General features: G+C 40.0%; 1 long non-coding RNA gene across 1 annotated transcript; it reads left to right on the top strand.

Annotated features, from left to right (window-relative positions):
• Window positions 1-1,911: 1,911 nt before the first annotated feature.
• On the top strand, window positions 1,912-5,586 carry LOC107652362 (uncharacterized). Its single transcript, XR_001629852.2, has 3 exons — window positions 1,912-2,274; window positions 2,556-2,630; window positions 3,195-5,586. It is a non-coding gene; the product is annotated as an uncharacterized LOC107652362 (long non-coding RNA).
• Window positions 5,587-12,311: the final 6,725 nt, after the last annotated feature.

Here is a 12,311-nt window from a genome sequence, read left to right as displayed (position 1 = left end):
CCAGTGCCCAACATCATGCTCTGACAGAGAGCCATTCCTCTCTTTGGATTTCAGTTTCCTTATCTGAAAAATGAGAGATTTGAACTGGATGGCCTCAAAGGTCCTTTCCAATACTAAATCCTATAATCCTTACATTAAATTAAATTAGATGTTGGATTGGATTGAATTCAAAATGTCTTGTATTGTTCTCTTATTTCAAACATGTAACTCGTCTTCCCAACAAGAATGTGTGATTCCCAGAGTGTCTTTTCCTTTCTCTTCTTTCTCCTGAAGACAGACAAGAGGACCCAAGATTGGCTTGCACAAGACAATGGGGATAGGGGTTTAACCTGTTATTTCACTGGTATGAGGAATTCTCAGTTGAGGAAACTCCCTCTCCCATTGCAGGTTGATAATTTCCCTTCAATTTATAATCTTTAGAGTTTCTTAGTGCAAAGAGTTTAAGTGAATTGCCAAGATCACACAACCAGCATGAATCAAGGGTTGGCTTTGGGCTTCCCATCTCCAAAGCTAGCTCTCTAGTCTCTAAAGCAGGCTGACTCTCCAAGGCCACAGAAGATGATATCTAAATCTCTTTTAGTTAATTGGGTGAATGAAAAGGAAGAAGACAAAAGAACAGGACTAGATAGCCCATAAATGCATAGTCACAGTGAGTCCTCCTCCCTCCATGCCCTTTTGAGTGAACCAATACATTCTTAACAAACTCCTGAAGGTCAAGGACCATGTCTTACTTACTTCTTTGTATACTCCACAAAGGGCCATACTGACAGATTTTTTTTAAACCAATGAAGATTATAAAAAAGTAATTGGGCTAGGCAGGAGTCTTCCTCAAATGTTATTATGATCACTTTAGCAGAGCACTGAGCAAACACACAGCAGGTATTTAATGACTTTGGTGAACTGAATTAAATTGAACTAAGCAGTTAAACTGAGGAATGTTAGTAGGAGAAGGGATGATCTACTAGGACTAACTGGAGAAATGGCCTTTTTTTTTCTCTTTCCTTTTCTCTCTAGACATTTCCATCCTTCATCAGCCACTTCCTACTGCCTATTGCCCTAGTCCAAGTAACATTTGGTCCTTAACTCTCACCTCCTAATACCCTTCCAAAATGTGTTCTCCTAATATCTTAAATCTGTCCTCCCAATTCCTTGACTTTAGTTCAGTGCTCAGAATAATAGTCATTCCAAGGGAAATGGCATTTGTTCTTTCTTTCCCCTGATCCTTCTGGAGACTGGAGCAGCACTGGGGGAGAACTTTAGGGCAAGGAGGATGGGTGAAATTTGGAGTCACTGCACCCCATTCACCCAGGATCTTCGATTTCTTCTCTTTTCTACTCCCTTACTCTTCCATCCATCCTCTTGGCCCCTCTAGGGCAATCGTTTATTTTTTAAACTTAAAAGAACTGACTTACTTTATGAGAATATGAGGAAGCCTCTGGACAGTCCTAATGACATCCTGCGTTCTTACAAAAACTCAGGCTATGAATCACTGGGTAAGATGGAGGCAGTGATAGACTGGGGGGGGGGGGGGGCGCGGTTGGTTTTTGTACAGGACAAAAAAAGGAGAGGAGGGGACGGAGAAGTAAGAAGGATGAGGAGTAAGGAGAGTATTACAAAGAGCGGAGGGAAAAAATAGAAGAGAACAAAGAGGGAGCTAGAGAATGTTCGAAAAGTGGAAGGACATTGGGAGATGAGAAGCAGAGATAGAAGAGAAAGGACAGTTAGAAAATAGGGAAGATTAGAGAGAAAATGGCCCTTTCCCCAGAAGGGATTCACGCACAGTAGTGTGTGTGTGTGTGTGTGTGTGTGTGTGTGTGTGTGTGTGTGTGTGCGCGCGCGCGCGCGCGCGCGTGCTCTGCTCTGTATGTGTGTCCGCTTACAAGGACTATTGTGTCAGCAGCTGGAGCAGGACTTTAATCCCCCGGGCAAGTAGGCTTCACAAAACCCGCTTCTCCCTCCCCTCCAGTCCGCACCTTTGGCCTCCCCTGCTTGTGCGAATCCGCTTCAATAGGGGCGGTGTGCACCTGCGGGGAGGGGCCGGGCGTCGGCTCTCCACCGTTGATCTCCGGACGCAGAGCATTACAAAGACCCCGGGCTTTGGTTTTTGAAGAGCTGACAGGCCTGGCCCTCTCCGCCTGACCCCCGACCTGCAGGTGGGCCGAGCCATTGTCGCCGGCATGTAAAGCCCCACGCGGGGCTGTGCTGGGTGCTGGAAAGGGGGATCCATTTCAGTCGGCGCAAAGAACAACAAACAGATGGGCCGGGTGGAGAGAGGTAACCCCCGCCCCGAGGTTTACTCAGCTATGAAGTTAATTTTCACAAATATTTGTGCAATTTACACAGCCAAGGCCCCTCGGTTGCCTTTCATAAAGTTGGTTACAACTGTTGATCCTAGTTTGTTTTTCCAAAACAAAATGCTTCGGGAGACGTTTGGATCGCCAGGGTGTCCCTTGTGAAACTGGAAGAAGCCATGAAAACAAATAATAATAATAGCTTCCTCCAGCTCCTTCAGACGGTAATGAGGCTTTAAAATAAATATCTTTTCTACCAAACAGAAACCCAAGCCAGAGCAGAAGAGATGAGGAAAGCCCAGGCTCTCCACCTGTGGGGAGCTACGGGAGACCACAAGGGTAAGCAGCCCAAGCAACCCACCATTACTTTGTCTGGCAATAATCCAGCTTGTAACAATCCAATACAACTGGGTTATTAAGGGCCGTAAGGGTTTCAAGTACCGTGCTAGATACTCTGACAGATACAAATTTAAGATTAAGACAGTAGACAAGCTAATAGAGCGTGTGTGCTGGAACCAGCTCAAACCTGATGGTACATTGTTACAATTTTCAGTGTAAGAATTTATATAGCAGAAATCAACAACCACTGGGGGGGGGGGGGGGGGACAGGGCTTGATTTATTGTTTTGTTGACTGTCTACAGGAGAATGACATAGAAAGTGTTAATACCGATTAAACTGAAAAGTGTGTTGGGCATACTTTGAATAGTGGAAAGTGGGTTGTTATTCTCCTGCTCAAAAATCCTCCATTGCTCCCTACTGCTTCAGTCATATAGTTCAACAATCTGTACTCTACCCACCTTTTCAATCATACCGTCTGCCACATCCCTATACTAAATATCTCAGCTAGCCAAAATCTTTATTCTCCATAATCTGAATATGCCCTAAACTTTTCTCTAATCCAGTGCCTTCCATGTCCTGCCGCACATGTTCCTTAAGGGAAGGGAGCAAGGGACTAGACAACTTCCATCTTCTCCAAAGGGACTTGTCCCTGAGCTGAACTTACAATTGCTACCATGACTGCCTCAGGAGAGAAAAGACACAAGAGATTTCTCAGACAGAATTCCTTCTTCTGTGGCTGTGCATGTTTTGAAGAAACATTTCTGGAGACTTAAGGAATGACTTCCATTTGTACCAGCACAAAGCAAATTTCATCTCCTACTGCCAGCTTGCTCTCTGAATGGGGATATGTAGAACCTCTGATGCAAAAAAAAGAGCCATTTTCCCCTTGTCCTCAGGCCTTCCTTCTCTAGCTAGGTGAGCTCCTTGAGGAAAAAGGGAAGTCTGTGATGAGTGGAACTTCATCTCCTGTTGTGCAGTTTTATGCCTAATCTCCAGCCTTCAGAGAGAATTGTGAAACAGAATCATCTATCTGACCATCACTCAATGATGAACATTCTCCTACCGTATCCTATACATCCCAATGAATCTTAACTCTTTATTGGTCATTATCATAACCCTATTCCCCATCCCACCACTCAGTTCTTTGTTCCCACCCCCTTCAATCTTCCCACCCTAAAGTTCTAATCTGTCCAGTCAGAGTTCTTACGGTCAAGGCAAAAGAGTTGGCAGACTGCTTACTTCCTACTGCCACTTCCAGGTTCTACTTCTCCATCACTCCATCATCACTCACGTCCTCCTTTGAAGTTCATGCTATTCATCTCTACCACCCAATCAAAATCCTTAAACCTGTTTACAATAGATGGACACCACCACCACCACCCTTTCTCCTTCAGGGAGTTCATTACCTAACTCATACCTTTTTTTTCCCTTCCCCCAACTCTTTCCCTCACATTTGGAAACTTCACTATACATATTGATTCTCCTTCAAATACCCTATCCACTCAGTTCCTCAACTTCCTTCCTATGACTTACTCCTCTACCCCTCTTAACCCACACACAAGGATGGTCATACCATTGTTCTTGCCATCACCTACAAATGTACCTCTTTCATATTGAGGAATTCCAAAATCCCCCTATTTGACCTCATTCTATTGGCTTTCCACCTCTCCCTCTGTCCTCCTTTACTTTTTTTTTGTCCACATCATGACCTTCAGTCTCTTGACCCTCTCAGTTTTCTTCCAGGCCATAACCCCTGAACTAGCTACTCTCTAATAGTTTCTCCATCTTTACCTCCTTAGTAGACTGGTTTGATTCAGTATTTTCTTCTCTTGAGTTCCTAGTCCCCATTATCATATTGCCAGTTGCACCCTTCCAAGACACAGCCCTCCTTTCTACCTTCACTCCTGCACATGGGCTGCTGAACACAGGGTGGAAAAAATCACATGATCATTCTAATTGGGTCCACTACAGATTTATGTTACACGGCCTCCACTGGGCCATCACTGTGGTTAGACAATCCTACTCTACCTTATCAATCGACTATGTCTAGCTCCATAGCAATGCTTCTAAATTTTTTTTATCCTTCTTCAAACCTCCCATGGCTCCACCTCCCCCCACCATCTCAGCTGAGAACCTAACTTTGTATTTTACAAAAAAAAAAAAAAAAGATTAAGGCCATTCACAGTGAATTCCCCCTTTTCACCTCTTCTTCATCTCATATCATTCATATGCCTCCACCACTATCTCCTCCTTCACCCTTGTCTCACACAAAGAGGTGAACTTACTCCTTCCCAAGTCTAACCCCTCTATCTGTACAAGTGATCTCATTCTAGTCCCAATAGGTTGTTCCCTCTGTATTTTCCACTTTATTCCTTATTTTCACTCTATCCCTTTCTACTGGCTTCTTTCCTTCTACATATAAACGTGCCTCTAAATCACTGATTAGAGAAATGCAAATCAAAACAACTCTGAGATATCATCTCACAACTATCATATTAACTAAAATGATAAAAGGGCAAAATGACAAATGTTGAAGGGGATGTGGAAAAATAAAGACACTAATACACTGTTGGTGGAACTGTGAATTGATCCAACTGTTTTGGAGAACAATCTGGAATTATGCTTAAATAGTTATTAAACTCTGTATACCTTTTGACTCTGCAATCCAATTATTAGGTTTACTTGTTAATGGTTATTCTTGCTGATGATATTTGATGGCCTAGAGGAGCTAGAGGAGGCTACAATTTGTGAGTAGGTGAGGTGTTGAAAGGTAGAGGTCTAGATGGAGTGACCCCTACTTTGCTCTCTCACACACTCTTCCTAGGCTGCGATACAAAGGGGGAACTCAGGAATATGTGGTTCCCCTGAGATAAGTAGATGATGAGGAGTTGAAGGGAAGTCTCCCCTATCGGTTGATGTAAAGGGTACCCCCAAATTCCTGTGCACGAACTGGCCTGGAAGATAAGCCCCCCCAAGCCTGCTGACTCAGCAGGGGAAGGGTCTTGATAGGCACTAGTCATGGCTGTTCACTATCTCAGTGAATAGCTCCCTCAAAGCTCCTTTGAATAACTCTCTTTGAAATATCTGACTGTGAATTGAATGGTTAATACATATTGAATATTAGGAAAATGGGGAGTTGGTTTGAGGGTATCCGGGTCCCTATGTTTCCAAGTCCCACGAGGTCCTTGGTTCTGGTCGCTGCAAAGCAAGTCCAGAATTTCACCTCCCCTTCCCACTATATCTCACACTAAATTTAATACTAGAAGGATCAAGGAATAAGTAGAGAAGATGCAATATGCTGAGAGATCCAAAACCCTCACAGGTCGGAAGAGACCAGACATTCTTGATAGATGTTATCAGAGGGACTCTGATGTAGAAACATTCTTCAAGAGAAGTCCCAGGGCTAGTCACTTGGAAATCCTTCAGTAAGGCTCTTGACAAATCTCTAGTAATGTAAGACACTTCCTTCCACCTTGAGATCCCAATTCCAAATGCCCAGAGTTCCTCTCAGAGGTCCCTCGGGTTCCCATTCTTCTCCCAGGATCCTCTGCTAACAACCATCTTTTGCTATCAATCATGCTCTTTTTTTAAAAAAAAGTTTTTATAAAATTAGTTGATTTTATAATATTTTTCTATCGTTGCAAGATTCATGTTCTTTCCCTCCCCCTATCCCAGCTCCCTCCTATTCCTCCCATTGCTGGAGCACAATTCCACTGGGTTTTACATGTGTCATTGATCAAGACCTATTTCTATGTTATTGATATTTGCACTGGGGTGATCATTTAGAATCTACCTCCCCAATCATATCCCCATCGACCCATGTGATCAAGCAATTGTTTTTCTTCTGTGTTTCTATTCCCATAGTTCTTCCTCTGAATGTGGATATCATTCTTTCTTACAAGTTCCTCAGAATTGTCCTGGATCATTGCATTACTGCTAGTAATGAAGTCCATTACATTCTATTGTGCCACAGTATATCAGTCTCTGTGTATAAAGTTCACCTGGTTCTGCTCCTTTCATTCTGCATCAGTTCCTGGAGGTCCTTCCAGTACACATGGAATTCCTCCAGGTCAGTATTTCTTTTAGCACAATAGTATTCCATCATCAACATGTACCACAATTTGTTTAGTCATTCTCCAATCAAAGGGCATCCCCTCATTTTCCAATTTTTTGCCACCACAAAGAGCATGGCTAATCTTGCTTTCTTCCAATGTTCCATCCTTGCCTTTTGCATCCTGTTCTTACAACTTCCTAAGGGATCGGGAAAAAGGAAAAGGGATCTATATGTTCTAAAATATAGTAGTTTTCTTTTGTGGTAGCAAAGAAATTGGCAATTTAAAGGCTGTCCATTAATTGGGGAACGACTAAACAAGCTGTGGTCTATGATTGTTATGTTAAGAAATAATGAGCAGGTTAATTTTGGAAAAACATGGAAAGACCTACATGTAATTATGAAGAGTGACATGAGCAGAACCAAGAGAACATTACATACCGCATTTAGGAAGTTGTTCAAGCAAGAAGTGATAAGCTCCTACCCCAGGATGATGGCCTGGTGAGTGGGAAAAAAGGGAACAAATTGAAACATATGGAGATAGAACCAGCAGTACTTGGCAACTAAATAGATATTGCTGGTGATAGAGGATAAGCAGTTAAAGGTGACTTTCAGGTGGAGAACCACTAAAGAGGATTTCAATGCACTCAAAAGTAATAGGGATGTTGGGAAGAGGAGAGAAATTGGAAGATCTGTTTTCCCATAATTTCAAACCTCTGAAATACAAATTGCAAAACAAGCCAAAAAAGACCTCTAAACACTAAGTAACTGTCATAAAACTACATACTTTGTTTGGAGTGATATAGACATTTATTTAACATAACACTTTTAATAAGCCTGGTTATCTTTTTTTCTAGTTTCCAACAGATTAAAAACAGAACTCTGGAAACATTGTAAAAAGAAAAATCTGAAAACAAATTGGCATAACAATAGAAGTGATAGCTCATAGTCTGATATTGAGGGGAAAGTAAAAAAGCAACAACTTAACATTAAGCATAGAGTTATGCTATCCATTATAATAGTGTGTTCATAGATGGTAGCCCTTAAGAAAGGGTTATGTTTTAGTACTGGCTGTCCCACAGGCATCTCAAACTCAACATATCTCAAATATCAGCTTTCCCCATAAAATTGCTTCTCTTCTGAACTTTTATATATTCTTATAGAAGAGGTTGAGACATGCATGATAATGTATGTATGACCCAGATCAAATTGTCTGCCAACTGGGAGGGGGAAAGAAAGGGAGGGATGAGATAAATTTGATCTTATAACTTGGGAAAACCTGTGTGGAAATTTGATATTACATGTAATTGGGGGGAAAAAAAGAAGAAAAGAAAAGAAAAAGTTGAGACAGCTAGGTGGCAGAGTGGATGATTCATCTTCATGAATTCAAAACCAATTTCAGACATTTATTAGCCGTTTGATCCTGAACAAGTCACTTAACCCTGTTTTCCTCAGTTCTGCATCTCTAAAATGAGTGGAGAAGGAAATGGTACACCATTCCAATATCTTTGCCAAAAAACTTCAAATGGGGTCACAAAGAGTTGACCATAATTGAAACAAATGAACAACATGGAAAAGTTAATAAGAACCTTCTACTCTCAATGTTATCCTTAACCCTTCCTCATCCTACACATCTTATCAGTTACCAAATCTGGCCAATTTTATCTCCACAACATCCTTCACCTACATCACCTCACTTCTCACACAGCTATCATCTTAATCCAAATCCTCATTACCTTCGTCAAGTTTCCCTGCTGTAATCCATCCTCAATAAAAATCCAGAGCTCATATCTAATCATTGTAACCATGTTACAATCCTTTTATCAAAGGTGTGGATGAAAATATTAAATAATGTGAAGCCTAGAAAGGAATTAGTAGCAAATTCTATGACTGTCGATATTTATATACAAATGCCCACAATTTTGGAAACACAGAGGAAATAGAGATCTTAAAGAAAGAAGGAAATTTTTACCTCATAAGAATCAATGAAACTTGATGGGATGAAACTCATGACTGCACTAAATTTCTGAATGATAAGGATGAGGATCATAATTATGATGGTGAAGATTTTGATAGAATTTACATAGCATTTTAAGGTAAATTTTTTTAAAACCCTTACCTTCTGTCTTGGAGTCAATACTGTGTATTGGCTCCAAGGCAGAAGAGTGGTAAGGGCTAGGCAATGGGGGTCAAGTGACTTGCCCAGGGTCACACAGCTGGGAAGTATCTGAGGCCAGATTTGAACCTAGGACCTCCTGTCTCTAGGTCTGGTTCTCAATCCACTGAGCAACCCAGCTGCCCCCCATTTTAAGGTAAATTTTAAGGCAAATGCTTTGCCTATTTTAATATATTTAATCCTTATAGAATCCATAAGAAATGGGTGCTACTATAATCCAAAAATTACAAATGAGGAAATTGATGCTGGCAGAGGTTAGTTAAGTGACTTGCCCGTGGTCACACAACTAGTAAGCATCTGAGCCTGAATTTGAATGAAAGGCTTCTTAAATCCGAGTTCAAAGCTCTAACCACTGCTTTGCCAAACTGCCTAGGCTATTCACTATACATCATTCAAAAAGAACATAATAAACAAAAGGGGAAGAGAGGAAAGATAATAAAGTTCATAAAGTACAAGTTTGACTTTAATTTCTAGGAAAATTCTAGAACAGAACATTTAAAGGATAGTAAGCATCTACAAAGGGAAGTGATTATCACAAAGAACCAGTATGGATTCATCAAGAACAGGTCATGCCAGACTAACCTCATTTTCATTTTTGATAGGATTGCTGAACTAGGTAATATAAGCAATACTGTTCATTTTTCATTGTTCATCCATATTTTAGCAAAGTTTTTGATAAAGTATCCAAACTATTGTTGTGGTAATGATGGAGAGATATGGATTAGATAAGAATCCAATTAGAATTAAAACTGGTTAGATAGTTGAACTCAAAAAGTAAGTGTTAATATCCCATATCAGTATTACTGAAGGTCTTTAAGGGAGTACAACATTTGTCCTTGGGTGTATTTTGTTTACTCAATAAATTTCAGTGGCTACTTATTGTTTCAAGTATGAAATGTAAAGTTCTTTCTTTGTCTTTTGAAGTACTTCACAACCTAGTCACAACTGACCTTTCCAGTTTTATTATACATTATATAACTTTTTGTGTTCTATGGTTTATCCAAACTGGTCTTCTTGTTACTCTTTCCAAACAGTACTCTGTGTCTTTGCATAGGACATGTCAGAAATTGTCTAAATATATAGAAAATGGCATGACAAAGATATGATTTGAGGTCTGTCCCACCTTTGTGGAGAGCAGGAAGACCATGCCAGTATCATTAGCAATGAAAATGGAAAGAAGGTAAGCTAGAATACAACAGTCTTTCCTCCAGTTTCAGAAAAAGGTTTTGTGCTATAATTATCTTTTTCTGCTACCTTATTTCTAGTATAGGAATATGATTTTAGGAGTTCAAAAAGAAATTTCTCTAATCACTCTTATTGGGGTAGAGTAGCCCTTATCTTACAGGCAATAGCTTAGCCCCTTACACTGTATCGAGGGAAATCACAGGATGCAAAGAGTTTGATTGACAAGCCCTCAAGACTCAGAATTTCCCTGAGCTTGGTTGAGTCAGAACTCCTAGGAACAGATTGCCAATTGTCACTTTGGAGCTGCAAGTTGAAGGAGAAAGGTATGTAGCTGAGACATCCTGGACATCCATCCATCAAACAACTGGTCTCTTAGGATTTACTGGCCGTGGTGAGAGATATCTCCAGTCTTCCTGTTGAACAGCTTGACTGGGGAAAAGATCTCTACCTTGCTGGGACATCTGAGGACATCAACTGGACTCCTGTACCTGATTCACCAAGGACTCTGTGAGAATTCTGGTTCCCTTTTGGACTTAGCCTTAGGAATTTATGTATTTAGTTAGGATATTAGATAGTGGGTTTAATTAGTGGTTAAAATAATCAGATACCACCCTTTCCCGTTTTCTTTTTCTCATTCATCCTTTCTCTGTTAATAAATTCAATTTTATTTATATGTAATTTCCCTGGTGTTTAACCCTCCTTTTTCCCTCCCTTTCCTAAAAGTTGATAGAGTCAGCTAGGTTAAAAATGTTAGAAAATTAAGTTTTATTATAGGAAAAGTAGTTTGTATAGGGAAAAGTCAGTTAGACTGGAAGATTCTATTTGCACTCAGAGAGTGGAACATTCTACAAGGAGAGGCCAGTGGAACTCTGAGACTCTAATTAAGCTGAGAGACATTTAATTTTTAAATAGCTTTTTGCCACTTGATATAAGCAGCCATATTTGGATTTTTTTTTCAATTTAAAAAATTGTTTTCCCTTTTGTTAATTGTCTGTTAATATGGTGATCATAGTGGATTATAATAACTTAAATTCACTTGTATATAATAGGTTGGCTATGAATGTAAATATGCCTGGGGACATGTTAATAGATCTTTTGGTGGAGTTAGTAGTAGTAGTAGTAGTAGTAGTAGTAGTAGTAGTAGTAGTAGTAGTAGTAGTAGTAGTAGTCTCTCGGTGACCAAGAATGATGATTGTCTTTATGCATTATCATCTATTGATGTACCCTCATGTGGCTTTGAAGTCCAAAGATTGAGGCACAAAGTTTGTGGCACATGGGGCCTGGGACATCAGTTTGGTGGTGTTATGGGAGTATATTCTGCATATCCCATATATTGCATTTGTTCTTTTCCCTAATGTATGTTACATGGGTTTGTATTATCAGGGGATGAAACCTTTTTATGAAAATTATGATACAAACTGTCTTGTCTCATATCCCCATATTTTGTATTTGTCTTTATGTTCTGTATAAGTATAGACTACTGTTCTTTCTTATTGGCAAATGGTTTAAAGCAATAATGATTTGGTTGACTAAGGATTCAGAGATCAAACTAATGATAATACATATGAAACAACAACTGGACCAGATGGAACTGTATCTAAAGGATAAAAAGTTTATGAATACAGAATATGGGTGTGGGGAAAAGGTAAATACTGGTACAAATGGAAATTTAAATAGGTTACAACAAGAAGAGGCTGGAGGGATGGGTACTCTATTTCCATTAAGAGATCTCCCTGTAGTCTCAAGGGATGAAATCTTCCAAGTTAAGACACACAAAAGATTCACACCTGAGGACTTGGAATTGATAAAGAAAAGAACACCTGCCTTTGTGGATGAACCCAATCAGGTAATTAAGGAGATGTGGAGGGCTATTGATTTATTTGGCCCCAATTATAACAATTTTGTCTGGTTAATGAAAGAGCTATTAACAAAAAGGGAATGTAATAAGTTCATCGAGGAAATTAGGCAGGATCCCTTGTTAACACCATGGCTGGAAGATTATTCGGACACTGACATGAACAACAAAATTCAATATGACACAATAAAAGAATGCAGACAGGCAATAATAGAAGTCATGGGTAGACATACACAGAGATTGAATTCATGGTCCAAATTTGAAGCTATAAAACAAAAACCCACTGATACACCTACATCATTCTTAGACCAAATCCCTGAAGCAGCGGAGACATACCTGAATATGGATGTCCTTGAAGAGGGAACAATATCACATATAAAGAGAATCTTTGTAAAAAGTGCTATTCCTAAAAT

Source organism: Monodelphis domestica, chromosome 4, assembly GCF_027887165.1.
Source record: "Monodelphis domestica isolate mMonDom1 chromosome 4, mMonDom1.pri, whole genome shotgun sequence".
Classification (NCBI taxonomy): Eukaryota; Metazoa; Chordata; class Mammalia; order Didelphimorphia; family Didelphidae; genus Monodelphis; species Monodelphis domestica.
The sequence above is the reverse complement of the archived record's forward strand: the minus strand, read 5'-3'. Positions and strand labels throughout refer to the sequence as shown.